General features: G+C 37.5%; 1 protein-coding gene across 2 annotated transcripts in view; it reads right to left on the bottom strand.

Annotated features, from left to right (window-relative positions):
• Positions 1–13,610, bottom strand: part of SH3D19 (SH3 domain containing 19) — a 186,871-nt gene that overhangs the window by 81,447 nt on the left and 91,814 nt on the right. The gene's annotated exons all lie outside the window — the stretch shown is intronic.

Below are 13,610 nucleotides of genomic sequence, written 5' to 3'. Positions count from 1 at the left end.
TCCTGGTAGAGTTGGACACGTCACCATACATTCCAGTATTCATCAGTACGTATGTCCCACCAAGCCCAAATCTAAGTTATTTTCAAGGTCCAGAAATCCTGTCTCTCACCTCTGTCTCTGGTTTAAAATTTCAAGAGAAACAACTTGATTATCACAGCATATAGGTCAGAAGTGTATCAGCTATGGCCAAATGGAGCAAGGCCATGTGGAAACATGGTCACAGGTGTCTATCCTTGATCTGGGAGGCAGTTCTCAGAGAGGCAGGCAAGGGCACCCTGCACTGCAACCACAGAAGATTTAGTAGTACTGCATTATCACCCTACTGTGTTAAGAGCAGATAACAGACAGATCAGATGTCAGTTTACGTTCCTGTGTAGAATCCTGCCATGACCAGGCACCCTGGCTCTAGGAGAAAGAATCCTTTAGGATCATGAATAATGCAACTGCACAGTTACTTACGACAAAACAGACCAAACATGTCAAACAGATCAGAAAGAACTTCTGGGTTATGCTATACACTTGAAGAGTGTTGAACTTGAAAAGCAGAAAACACAATGAACCTCATATCCAAGTGGGCTTCTTCTGCTTAACTGAGGTCCAAACCAACTGTGATGGCCAGTTTTATGTGTCAGCTAGACTAGGCTATACAGTCCCCAGCTATTCGAACACTAATTTACATGCTGCTGTGTAGGTATTGTGTACGATGTGGTTAAAGCTCATCATCAGATAACTTTAAGTATGGGAAATTACCCTAGATAATCTGAGTGGGCCTGATTCAGCTGAGACACCTTAAGAGCAAAACTAAGGCTTCTCTGAAGAAAAACTCCTGCCTGAGGATAGCAACTTCAGTCTATGTACCTCAAGTTCCAGCCTGCCCTTCGGGGTGATCTACTCTATGGATTTCTGACTTGCCTAGCCAGCCTCCACAATCACACAAGTCAATTATCTGCAACAAATCTCTTAATATACATCTCCTATTGGTTCTGTTTCTTTGACTGAATGCTAACTGATATAGCAACCAAATAATCATTATAATAACCCTAGAAAACAGGTATTATTATTAGGCTCATGAATAGATGAGGAAACTAATGTACAGGAAAATAAGAAACTGCCCAAGGGAACCCAGCTACTAGATGGGGAAGCTGGATTCCAATTCAGGCAGGACTGATGTTTGAACCCAAACACATTATCTTCTATTCCACAGTCTTTCTGAACGATTCTGCCAGCATGAGTGAGCAGAGCCTAAACAGCTAAAAAAAGTATTTTTAAAAATTCATTTTGAATTACCCTAAAGAGTTCCCCAAACTTGAGCCCAGACAGTCCCAATTTCAAATACAGGCTCAAGGGACACACGCTGATGTTGATGCCTCAAATCCAGGTAATCTGAGTCCTGAATACCCTTGGATGGGTCTCTGAAACCCTCTGGGTAAGAGGATCTCCAGAGGCTGTGAATTTGTATGACACTCCTTTGGAAAGCATTGTTTTGGGCCTAAAATAAAGCTTACCAAAAAAAAATGGGTCATGGCTAACAAATCTGGGTATCCTAACATAAAAATGAGTTAAATTGAAAGAAACAAAATTCTTATTCGTTATTTTTTTTTTTTTTTCTGATTCATCACAACAATGCATGGCAGAGAAGATCTTCAACACTGGTGAGAATGCAACCTATTACTGAGGCAATTCATTAGTATATATAAAAATCTTAAAATGTTTTTTTGATCCATTTATTTTTGATCTACTAACTCCACTGCTAAAAATTTATCACAAGAAAGGGGTTAATCAGTGATGGTCCATAAAAATGCAGGTTTAATAATCTTATCACAGTACTGTTAATAATAGTAAAAAATTAGAAATAAATGAAATGTCTGAATAGGATATGTCTATCTGATGGAATATCACTAAAAATCATATCCTAGGAAAAATTTTATAAACTACTGTATTGTGAAAAACACTATGTACAGTATTATCCCAATTATATATTTAAAAAAAACACATATGCACAGAAAAAAGACTGAACCACCAGTATACTAAGTTATAATTCAGTGGCTGGACTATGAGTAATTTTAATTTTTTTCTTTCTTAAGATAAACTTTTTTTTTTTAATAAAATTCCTAATTTATTCTTTTTTATTTTTTATTTTTTTTTAACGTTTATTTATTTTTAAGACAGAGAGAGACAGAGCATGAACGGGGGAGGCCCAGAGAGAGGGAGACACAGAATCTGAAACAGGCTCCAGGCTCTGAGGTGTCAGTACAGAGCCCGACGTGGGGCTCGAACTCACGGACCGTGAGATCATGACCTGAGCTGAAGTTGGCCATTTAACTGATTGAGCCACCCAGGCGCCCCAAGATAAACTTTCTATAATAAAAATGCATTACTTTGTAGTCCAAGTTTTAATCGTAATTTATAAGCTTAGTGAAAGGGGAAAATGTTCATGTTATAATGTTAAAAATAATTTTAAACAGTATATTCATAAGCCCCTATGTTAAAATTATAGTATCTGTTTAAAAAGATATACCAAAATGTGATAGTGATTGATTATAAAAAGATGGAATTATGGATGACTTTTTTCTTTTATATGCTTATTTTTCCCCAAATTTTCTTTTTTAAATTTTTTTTTTTTAAACGCTTATTTATTATTGAGAGAGACAGACAGACCATGAGCAGGGGAGGGGCAGAGAGAGGGAGACACAGAATCTGAAGCAGGCTCCAGGCTCTGAGCTGTCAGCACAGAGCCCAACAACGGGCTCAAACTCACAAACCGCGAGATCATGACCTGAGCCGAAGTTGGACGCTTAACCGACTGAGCCACCCAGGGGCCCCTTTCCCCAAGTTTTCTATCATGAACATATTCTGCTTTGTTTTTTAATTTTATTAATTTTTTTTTTAATATTTATTTTTGAGAAAGAGAGAAGGAGCACACAAGTGGTGGAGGGGCAGAGAGAGAGGGAAATAGAGAATCCAAAGCAGGATCTATGCTGACAGCAGAGAGTCAAAAGCAGGGCTCAAACTCATGAACTGTGAGATAATAACCTGAGCTGAAGTCAGATGCTTAACTGACCAAGCCACCCAGGTGCCCAAGAACATATTCCACTTTAAAATCAGAACAAACATTTGTAACTTCATTAAAAAAAAAAAAAGCAATGGAGTTAAAGATAGGAATTAACCATATGGAAAAATTCTGAAGAATGGAGTTCAGCTGATAAAGATTTTTTCTACTTGGAACTTAAGAGTCTGTAACCAGGGGCACCTGGGTGGCTCAGATGGTTAAGTGTCCAACACTTGGTTTCAGCTCAGGTAGTGATCTCACAGTTTGTGGGACTGAGCCCCATGTTGGGCTGTGTGCTGACAACTAGCAGCACAGGGCGTGCCTGGGATTCTCTCTGTGGCCCTCACCTATGCTCTCATGAGTGCACGCTCTTTTCTGTCAAAATAAATAAACCTGGAGAAAAAAAAAAAAAAAAAGAATCTGTAACCAAAGAGAAACTACTGGGCAATAGATGGGGATAAACTTTAAGTCCTGCTTGTCATCCCGAGGTAGCATCCCTGGACTGACTGCCTGGAACAAGGCTGTGTACCAGAGACAGTATTATCTGCCGGAAACCAGTTTACAGTTGAGGGGATGTTTGTATTTTAGACACAATGTTACTCTGAAGCATTCAGACAATTAGACAACCAACACTCTCCTTTTATTGTTTTATCTCCTTAATTTCCAAAGGGTACTGCTTCTCAAACCTCCTTTCCAAAAGGAGAGGGACACACACGAGTCCTTGGGCATGCCTGCCTTATTTTGCTGCACTTAGAAGTGTGGCGTAAGCGTGGGCAAGCTCACTCTGCATCTCTGCAGAGCTCCTCTACAACTGGAACAAGATCAGAAGTGACAAAAATTTGATTTATTATCTGGAGGAGCAAACAACCAAAAGGGCCTAAGCCCCCAACCTTGAAATTATATTTTTGGGACCAGGCATGATTTCTGGTTTTGAGAAGGGTTTTATGTATAAGGATAAGAATGAATTTTGATCAACGGCAGTTTACTATTAATGAGACAGGAGGTAAGTGGGCTACTAAGTAGTTGTTTAGCAATTTTGTGCACGCCAAGATTCTTCCAGGAATTAGAATAATTGTGTGGCTTATAGTCCTAATCAGTGCTCTTGAAGAATGTGATATATGTTGTGCCACTAAGAGACAACATTTAAAGAAAACACAGAAGTCCAGCTGTATGCAGATATTTATTAGCTGGGGTAAAACCATAACCTAGGAACAGACTGAGATCCACAAAGATGTATACAAAGTTCACTCCACTACAAGATATTTATTATAGATTCTGTAGAACTATATAAATAACTGCTTCTAAATTATACTGCAGAAAAATAAAGAACTAATATAAAATATAACTGACTCAAGGGAAAGAGAGGAAAGAATTAGGATGAAAAAATTTAAGGGCCGGCCAGGCATTTCATATGCTCCTTGGACTGCTAAGAAATGGGTGGCCATGCATGCCCATTCTGAGAAAAAGTAATAAATACAGGACCAGCAGCTTTTCCAAAGTTAACTGCCTGCTGATAGTTTAATTTGAAAAAACCCCAGAGAAGCCCCCACACCAAGTACTATGGCAGTGGTAGGCCAGCTGATAAAACTTTTCAATTACCCAACCGATAAACCATATAAATGCTTCATTTTCATTCTCATCACACGGCGGGGCTTGGGGGGGATGCTAACGTCACATTTCTTAAAACCACAATAAAACAACATAATAAATATACATTCTCTGTAGAATGACATGAAATGTTAATAATCCTTTCACATCTCCCAGCGCAAAAGGATTTTTCCCCCCAAAACCTGCATATACTTTAATTTTTTACCTCTTTTATAGCATTACAGATGCTACAGCAAAAGTAATGTTTCTCTTATAGCTTAGAAAACATAATGCGAGAAAGTAATTACACACAGGCTATAGTTTATAGACGTACAGGAATCAAAACATATGGGCAGGGAGATGCTACAGAATTACAGCAGTTAAACTAAGCCCAGCAGAGCACGACATTTTAACAAACGTATTTAGAAAAGAGAAGATCAAAAACAAGTTAAATCTTTTGCTTTTAGCTAATCTATTTAAGTCATAATGTGATGATGCTAAAGTGTCAAATAAAATCCTTAACATCTCTGTAAGACCAACAACAGGATACCAATGCAGAAAACCAAGACTCTTTCAAATTCTTAATAACAAAGTGGTTGCTGAATTTTAACATCATCAATTATTAAATCTGAGTGTACTGACCAATGTGCTACAAATATACTGCATGTTGAGTTTGAATGTCTCCCTGTGCAGGGTGACGTTTCAGGCTATACTATGCGGAGGGGGGTTGAAATGGACCCTACTGAACCTGCAGTGACACAAAACTATCAGGAAGCGACCTGAGGGTAGGGAAGAGAGTACAAATGTAAGGTATATAACATTTCAAAACTTAAGATAATTATGAATGAGAGTAAGAGTTCAATAGAACCTTGGGAAAAAAAATCTAACTTAAAAGAAACAACAGAGGCTTTCTCACATATGTATGCACACGATACAAACATAAAGATGTTTACTGCAGCAGCATTTCTGCTGCTATTGATAAACAACCCAAATGCTATTAATAAAGGGCTAGTTAAGTAAATAATAATATAATTACATGAGAAAATTCTATGTAGCAGTTTAAAAAAATAATGAAGGAGAAAGTGACATGGTCAAACTTTCTAAAATCTAAATGAAAAGGGCAAGTTTGCATAAATATATACAAACATATATATACACACATATATACATATATACTACACACACTCATCCCTGCTATTGTAAATATAACTTGAATATACACTATATATATGCATAGAAAGTAGACTAGGATAGACACTGAACCACTATACTGTTAAAAATAGTTGCCTATGGAATAAAGGCAGACACCATGTTACTGTACTACTAAAAAATGTTTTCATGTATTACTTGTATAACTTTTTTTTTAATGTTTATTTTTGAGAGAGAGAGAGAGAGAGAGAGAGAGAGAGAGAGAGAGAGAGAGAGAGTGAGAGAGCACGAGTAGGGGAGGAACAGAGAGAGAGGGAGACACAGAATCGGAAGCAGGCTCCAGGCTCCAAGCTGTCAGCACAGAGCCCGACACAGGACTCAAACCCACAAACCGTGAGATCATGACCTGAGCCAAAGTCAGATGCTTAACCAACTGAGGCACCCAGGTGCCCCTACTTGTATAACTCTTAAGTGAGAAAATGAAATAGAAATCTGCAAAGCAAGGGGCGCCTGGGTGGCTCAGTCAGCTGAGCATCCCAACTTCAGCTCATGATTTCATGGTTTGTAAGATCGAGCCCTGCACTGGGCTCTCTGCTGCCAGCGCAGAGACCACACTGGGTTTGAAGGCCATATGGTTTTCGTTGTAAGTAGTCAACTCTGCTGTTTAAATGCAAAATCAGCCATAGAGAATATGCAAACAAATGAGCATGGCTGAGTTCCTATAAAAACAGGTGGCAGGCCAGATTTGGCCCATTTGCGGACCTCCACTTCATATAAATAGTATCATTCTTTACCTATCTTTCTACAACTTGCCTTTTATCAGCCCAAATTATGTTTCTGAGATTGACCTACGTTGCCATATGTAGTAAATTCCCTTCATCCAAACAGTGCTACTCCCAACATTCTTGTATGTGGTTCCTCTCTGGCACATGCGAAACAATTTCCTGAGGGCATATAATACCTGCTGGGTTGTAGGCTATGGGCATTTTCAGCTTCATCAGATATTGCTCAGTTGCTCTCTAAATAGGATACACCAAATTTTTTCATACATTCTTGTTATCATCAACTTTTGAGATTTCTGTGCCTACTTGAAAGAAGTGAAATAGTATCACATTATCATGTCACTGGTATATCTTAATAGTAGCAAGATAAATAAGGTTTTCAAATATTAGTTGGCTACTTAGCTTTCATCTTTTGTGAGTTCCCTAGCCATAGTTCCCTGTCTTTTTTCATTCTGATGTGTAGTTTCTTATTTATGGACACATTTATTTATAGACACTGACCTTTGCTGCCTGAGTGCATTGCATACCCATGCTTTTCACATGCTTTTGAGGTCTTCATACACATAAGGTGTTTTTTTTTTTTATGTGTATTTATTTATCTTGAGGGAGAGAAAGAGAGTGGTACGTGTGTGCAAGTGGGGAGAGGGGGAAAGAGAGAGGGAGAAAGAATCCCAAGCAGGCTCCACACCTGACACGAGGCTTGATCTCACAAACCATTAGATCATGACTTGTGCAAAAATCAAGAGCCAGGTGCTTAACTGTCTGAGCCACCCAGGCACCCCTATGTACTTAAGGTTTAAATTTTCACATAAATTTACTAATCCTCTTCTTTGTGGTCTGTACTTGTTAAGCCTTGTTTAAGAACACATTCCTTACCCCAAAGTCATAAAGACAGTCTCATTTATTTCTTCAAAATATTTTAGTTTCATTTTTGGACTTTTATGTATTTAGATTCTACCTTATATAAAACAAATTCCATCTGAATTTTTAAAAATATGGATAATCAATTTTTCCTGCATCATTTGCTGACATGTCCATTTCCCCCTTTAATCTGAATGCCGCCCCTATTACAGCATAAGACACAGAACTATGTGTATCCATCTATGTCTGTTGTGGACTCTATTTTGTTCCCTTGACCTATCCTTCTGTTTGTTGACAAAACACTGTCTTAATTACTTGCAGGAGTCCACCTCCCTCTTCTGAACTTCAAAAATGCCTTGGTAATTCTTCCTATTCCTTTAAATTTCATTTTGTTGAGTTCAAACATTTTTTGTGTGATTTTTCTGAAATTTCACTGAATTTTACAAATAGATGTCAAAGGGGATTGTAACTTCTTAAAGGTGGTTTTAAGAAGGTGTTTGGAAGACAGATTCAAATGATAATGCTTGAGTAGTAGATTTAGGGTTCTCATTTCAATGCCTTCTTGTGGGTTTTTTGTTTTGTTTTGTTTTGCTGCTGTAAATTATTTCCTTGTAGTAGGTAAAACATTTAAGACAAAGTAGCTGATTTCAGCCCCCATAAGTCATTGGGATCTATTATTCAGAGCTGGTATGGTAGTAAAAAGAGCTCGTAACTTTCCATTCCTGACACTGCTTGCCACAGGGCTTAACTTTCCTTATTATCTTTAGCTCCTACCTCTCTCTCAATTAGTTTCCCAAACTGTCATTTCATAGCACATTTTCCTATGTGTTATTAATAGTTCTGTCTGGGAAAGGAAGTTACAAATTCAAACAAAATTTTAAAATCCTGCATAGTAAATCTTTCACTTGGGAGTTCTATAATGTACTTTAGCATTTCAAAGACTCTTACTGGAATCACAGCAAAAAAAAAAAAAAAAAAAAAAAAAAGTCTAATTTTGTTTTGTTTTCTTTTTAAAAATTTTTAAAAAATGTTTTATTATTTATTTTTTTTTTGACAGGGAGAGACAGAGCATGAGCAGGAGAGGGGCAGAGAGAGAGCGAGACACAGAATCCGAAGCAGGCTCCAGGCTCCAAGCTGTCCATACAGAACCTGACCCAGGGCTCAAACCCACAAACTGCAAGATCATGACCTGAGCCAAAGTCAGACACTTAACCAACTGAGCCACCCAGGAGCCCCTGTCTACTTTTGTTTTAACTCACCTTTTCACGGACTTTTTTGTGCATGAGTATTTATTTCTCGTAAACTGCTTAATATCCTACATAAGAATATTCCATGGGATATCAATTTGGTAAATGGTGTATTTAAACTAATAAGGAAAAGGTAAGAAGAAGCCAAATATTTCTGACTTCAACAAAGCTCAATCAGCAATAAGCAAAATTTTTAAACACCAACATCAAAAACTCATCAAAAAGCATCCAGCAAGCCACTTAGAGATGCTTAAGCAGTATTTTTAGCTTGAGGTCTTAGTGTTGACCTCTTCCTTTAACTTGATAAGAGTTATGCTTTCCTTCCTTCAGCACTGAAATGAAAGGCAGACGTCCAGATTTATTCACTTCTCACTGGGAAAGCTATAGGAGTGTTTGGCCTTATAAAAATACAAACAAAAGAAACACATCTCATCCTTGCTGGCATTCAGCCCATTATTCTTGCTACTGAATGAGTGGCCTGAGGAGAACCAACAAACATACCAAAATTAAGTGACTTTTGTTTATATTCTCTACTTTCTGCTCTATTTTTTTTAATTATTTTTTTTAATGTTTATTTATATTTGAGAGAGAGAGAGACAGAGCATGAATGGGGGAGGGTCAGAGAGAGAGGGAGACAAGAATCCAAAGCAGGCTCCAGGCTCAGAGCTGTCAGCACAGACCCCGATGCGGGGTTCGAACTCACGGACCGTGAGATCATGACCTGAGCCGAAGTCAGACGCTCAAGCGACTGAGCCACCCAGGAGCCCCTCTTTCTGCTCTATTGATGCAGCAGGTATTCTGCCCGACACTGCAGTCCTGGTGGGGTAGTCCTACTCGTCTGACAATGGCAGGAAAAGAACAGGTCACTGCCAGTCTCAGCAGACCTCTGGACAGAAAACAATGGCCTTTCCTGGAAAAACATCTCTCCTTTCTTATTACTTCTTGTTGTACTTGTAACAAACATAGTCAATAACAGTTATGGGTGAGCTTTCCAGAGTCAGATTCTTCCCAATTTGCAAGGGAAAAACAGTGGCATTTTCCCTTCTCTCTTTGAACTACAACTGTCATTTATTCAACAAACATTTACTTATTAAGTGCTTATCATGGACCAGGCACTGTTCTAAATACTTAAGCTTACCAGGACTAGTAGCATAGTCCTTGAGAATCTGAGTCTTTTCCAAATATCCTGAAGAGTACCACAAGCATTTTCTGAAGCAGAAATTAGGAAGACTAGATCCCTGAGATTGGGAGTGTAAATCCAAAACAATGGGTGCTCCGTGCTCAGACTTTTTCTTATTTTCTATGGTACCCTGAGCCCAGATTAGGGCCTCTCAACAAATACCTATTGGCTATTGAATGAGCAAGACTGGAACCACCTAGAATAATAATTCTGCAATGTGTGAACCTTTTCTCTTATGCCCAGCACTAGTTCGTCTAGCTTTTCACAATGCTCCCTTACAGAGTGACCCATTCCATCTTTGACCAGCTGTTAGGAAATCCTTCTCACATTGTGCAGAAATAACCCCCCTCAACTTTTACCCATGGAGGCACATTCTGCCCTCTGGGACTCTATGGAACACAGAACAGTTCCCTCCACTGCTACTTTTTAATTTGCAAATTTCAAGTCTACTGAAAAAGTTGAAGGAACAGCACGATTAACCCCACATATCTTTCATCTTTTCACCAATTACTATTTTCCCATATTTACTGTTTTACCTCTTGTTCATTTCTTTCTTCTCATAAATCACTTGAAATTTATTTTGTAAACATAAGACTACACCACCTCTATTACTTTCTTGTACATCTATTAATAAGGACATTCTCCCACAAAACAGCATTCCTATTATATACCTAAGTTTTATTAATAAAATATTATCTAAAGTAAAATTCATATTTAAATTTTTCTAATTATTCCCAAAGTGTTTATAAAAATCTGGATTTTAAAATTCCAATTTAAAGAAAAATTCAGTCTCTTTTAATCTAGATTTTTTTTTAGCCTTTTAGTATTTTTCATTACATGATCTGGTTTTACCAGGATTACTAGCCTGTAAGTGATATCTATGTGTTTTGCTAATGCACCATGTGGAGGCACATACTCTCAGGATGTCTCACTAGTAATGATATAAGTTGACTGCCTGATTAAGAATGAGATCCCTAGATCTATTCATTGAAAAGGTACATTTCCCCTTTGTAACTGGAAGCTTAAAATAATTTTAAGGCAGTGTAAATGTATGTCCCTCCAACTATTTTTTACCCAACTTTTAGGAGCTACTGATAATCCTTGCCTGAATCAACTATTACACTAAGAATTATAAAATGATGATTTTCTGATTCTATGATCTTTCCTGCATGGTTTTTTAAAAATCCAATGTGTTAGAATCCATTATCATTTAAAAATTTTTTGATACCCCAATTGTCCCAGATTTGGCCAGTGGGAGGCTCCTGAAACCGCCTCCTATGCTTTTTTAAAAATACATTTTCCTCATCTTTTTAACTGTATTTATTTATTTATTTTGAGAGAGAGACAGAGACAGAAGGAGGGAGGGAGAGTACACGAATGGGGGAGGAGCAGAGAGAGAAGAAAAGAGAGAATCCTAAGTAGGCTCCACACTGTCAGCACAGAGCCTGACATGGGGCTCAAACTAACAAATCTCGAGATCATGACCTGAGCTAAAATCAAGAATCGGTTACTTAACAAATTGAACCACCCCTAGGCACCCTGTAAGGCCTTTTGACATGACCCATTAGCTGAACATTTCCTCTTCCCATCACACCATGAGTCCAGGCTCACCTGTACTTTCCCCTCCCCAGACCTGGTATCAGCCATTCCTCCAAGGATACCTGGTTCCTGGTAGTGGGGACAGGCATTTAGGAGGAACAAGTCTGCTAGTGTCTTCTACATACCAGCCAGTTGCTCAGAGGTGCTCAAAGTCAGTTACTTCTGTCCCATATACCTCCCCTAACTTGCACACCTAGGCTAAATTCACCAAACTCCTTACACAAGTCTTCTTGTGACTTAACTTTGATTTCTACCCTACTCTTCTCTTTCATATTCCCTGTCCCAACTCAGCTGCTTTCTTCAATGCTGGTGGTTCCCAACCTGCCTATACATCAGAATCACTGACAGATTTCTTTACTAGACAGATTCCCAGGATCCACTCATTCCATATTTACTGAATAGGAATTTCTGGAGTAGAGTATGGGACTCTGTTTTTGATTTTAAGTTCCTCAAGTGATATCGATATAGACAGTCACTGCATACTTCACTTTTTCAAGGCCTTGTGGATCCAAAATTGGATATAGTATCATAAACTATGGTCTAGAGCTATGACTTTTCTTATATTGGACATTATAATTCTTTCAGTGCAATTAAATCAATGCTGACATTTTTGAGTGAGGTGTAGGCAATGACATAAAATTATGGACTTATGACAAATTTATGAAGAACTAAATCTTCAAGACTTTTTTCCAAACATAGTTATAACCCCGTTATCTCCTTATGTTCCATTTGTCTTTCACACCTAAGTGTAAGGATTTATATTTGTTCCAATTAAAACTTACATGGTTTGATTTAGTCAAATGTTCAGTATGCCAAGAGTCTTACGGATCCTGATTTTATCAGACGAAGTGTTTTTTGTTTTTTTTTTGTTTTTTTTTTTTTACCATTCCAACTTCATGCCATTCACAGTTGAACATGCTGTCAAAGTCTTCTCTCTTACATTGCCTTTTTCTATTATTTTTTAAGTATTAAAAAAAATCAGTCTTACAGACTTTTCTACAATTGTGGTGGTGGTTATATAACCATGTATTTGTCAACACTCCTAGAATCATACACCAAGAAGAGTGAACTTTTACATATGTGAATTATACCTGGAAAAAAAAATCAGCCTTATATTCCAAATACTCTGTTGTACTTTCCTCCCAGATTAGGTCTCACTAACCTGTTCTGACTGACCATCTCTGCAAGATGGAAGAGCAACTAATGGAGTTTTCATACATTTTGTATTTTTATTCATTTGAGGTCAGTGCATTCTGGGTTTGATACCTTGAAAAAGCATCAGTATTTGGTTTATCAGAACAGTCAACCCAGTAAACGCATTATTACCATATTATCAGTTCCCACAACACAAAATGCAAAGAAAAAGTGATGTACTGTGGAATAAGGTAAAAATGACATTAAAGAAATTATAAACCTTCACAGAACTAGGCTAAAGGGGAAAAAAAAAAATTGAACACAGGCCTGTCATTCTGGTGTAGGAGTAGAAGGTACAGAATTTTCTACCTATAAGTTTGACAAGGATTTTTAAGAATACTCTTCAGTGCTGGTGAAGGTCTTGTTTGAAATACACTCTCAGTGTGAGTGAGGGGCTTAGGTGAAACAGCCTTCCCGCCCTTTGAAACTATGTAACAGGAACTTAAAGAATTCAACTGGAATATATATATACTGACAAAAACTAGAAGAACTGCACAAGTTTTTTAGCAGTAACCAGCCATCTGTAGCTAATGGAACACAAGCTGTTTTGCTTTGTTTTTTAATACTTTGTATTTAAAAAAATTTTTTAAATATTTCTACAGTGAGCCCATGTTAGTTTTATAATTAGGAAAAAAGAAATGCACACTTATAAAAATATCGGTCAAAGAAAACCACCAAAGGAAGGAAATAGAGATAAAATAAATTTTTTTTATAAAGATTTACCTGTCACTGATAGGAATACTCAAAATTAAGTATGTCTTTCAGGTATAATCAATAATTTTATAAAGAATTTTTGTTCATGAAATATAAAGAGTATGTTCAGGGAATAAAGAGAAATGTTTCCCTTGTGAAGCTTCTCTGAATGCCACAGATTCAAATATACAAGAACTCTATAAGGAATACTTGTACTACCTCCAAATATTTTCCAAATGAGAAGTGTTATACAGAATTATTAAATAGTA

Source organism: Panthera tigris, chromosome B1, assembly GCF_018350195.1.
Source record: "Panthera tigris isolate Pti1 chromosome B1, P.tigris_Pti1_mat1.1, whole genome shotgun sequence".
NCBI lineage: Eukaryota > Metazoa > Chordata > Mammalia > Carnivora > Felidae > Panthera > Panthera tigris.
Note: the sequence above shows the minus strand (reverse complement) of the source record. Positions and strands in the feature narration are given on the sequence as shown.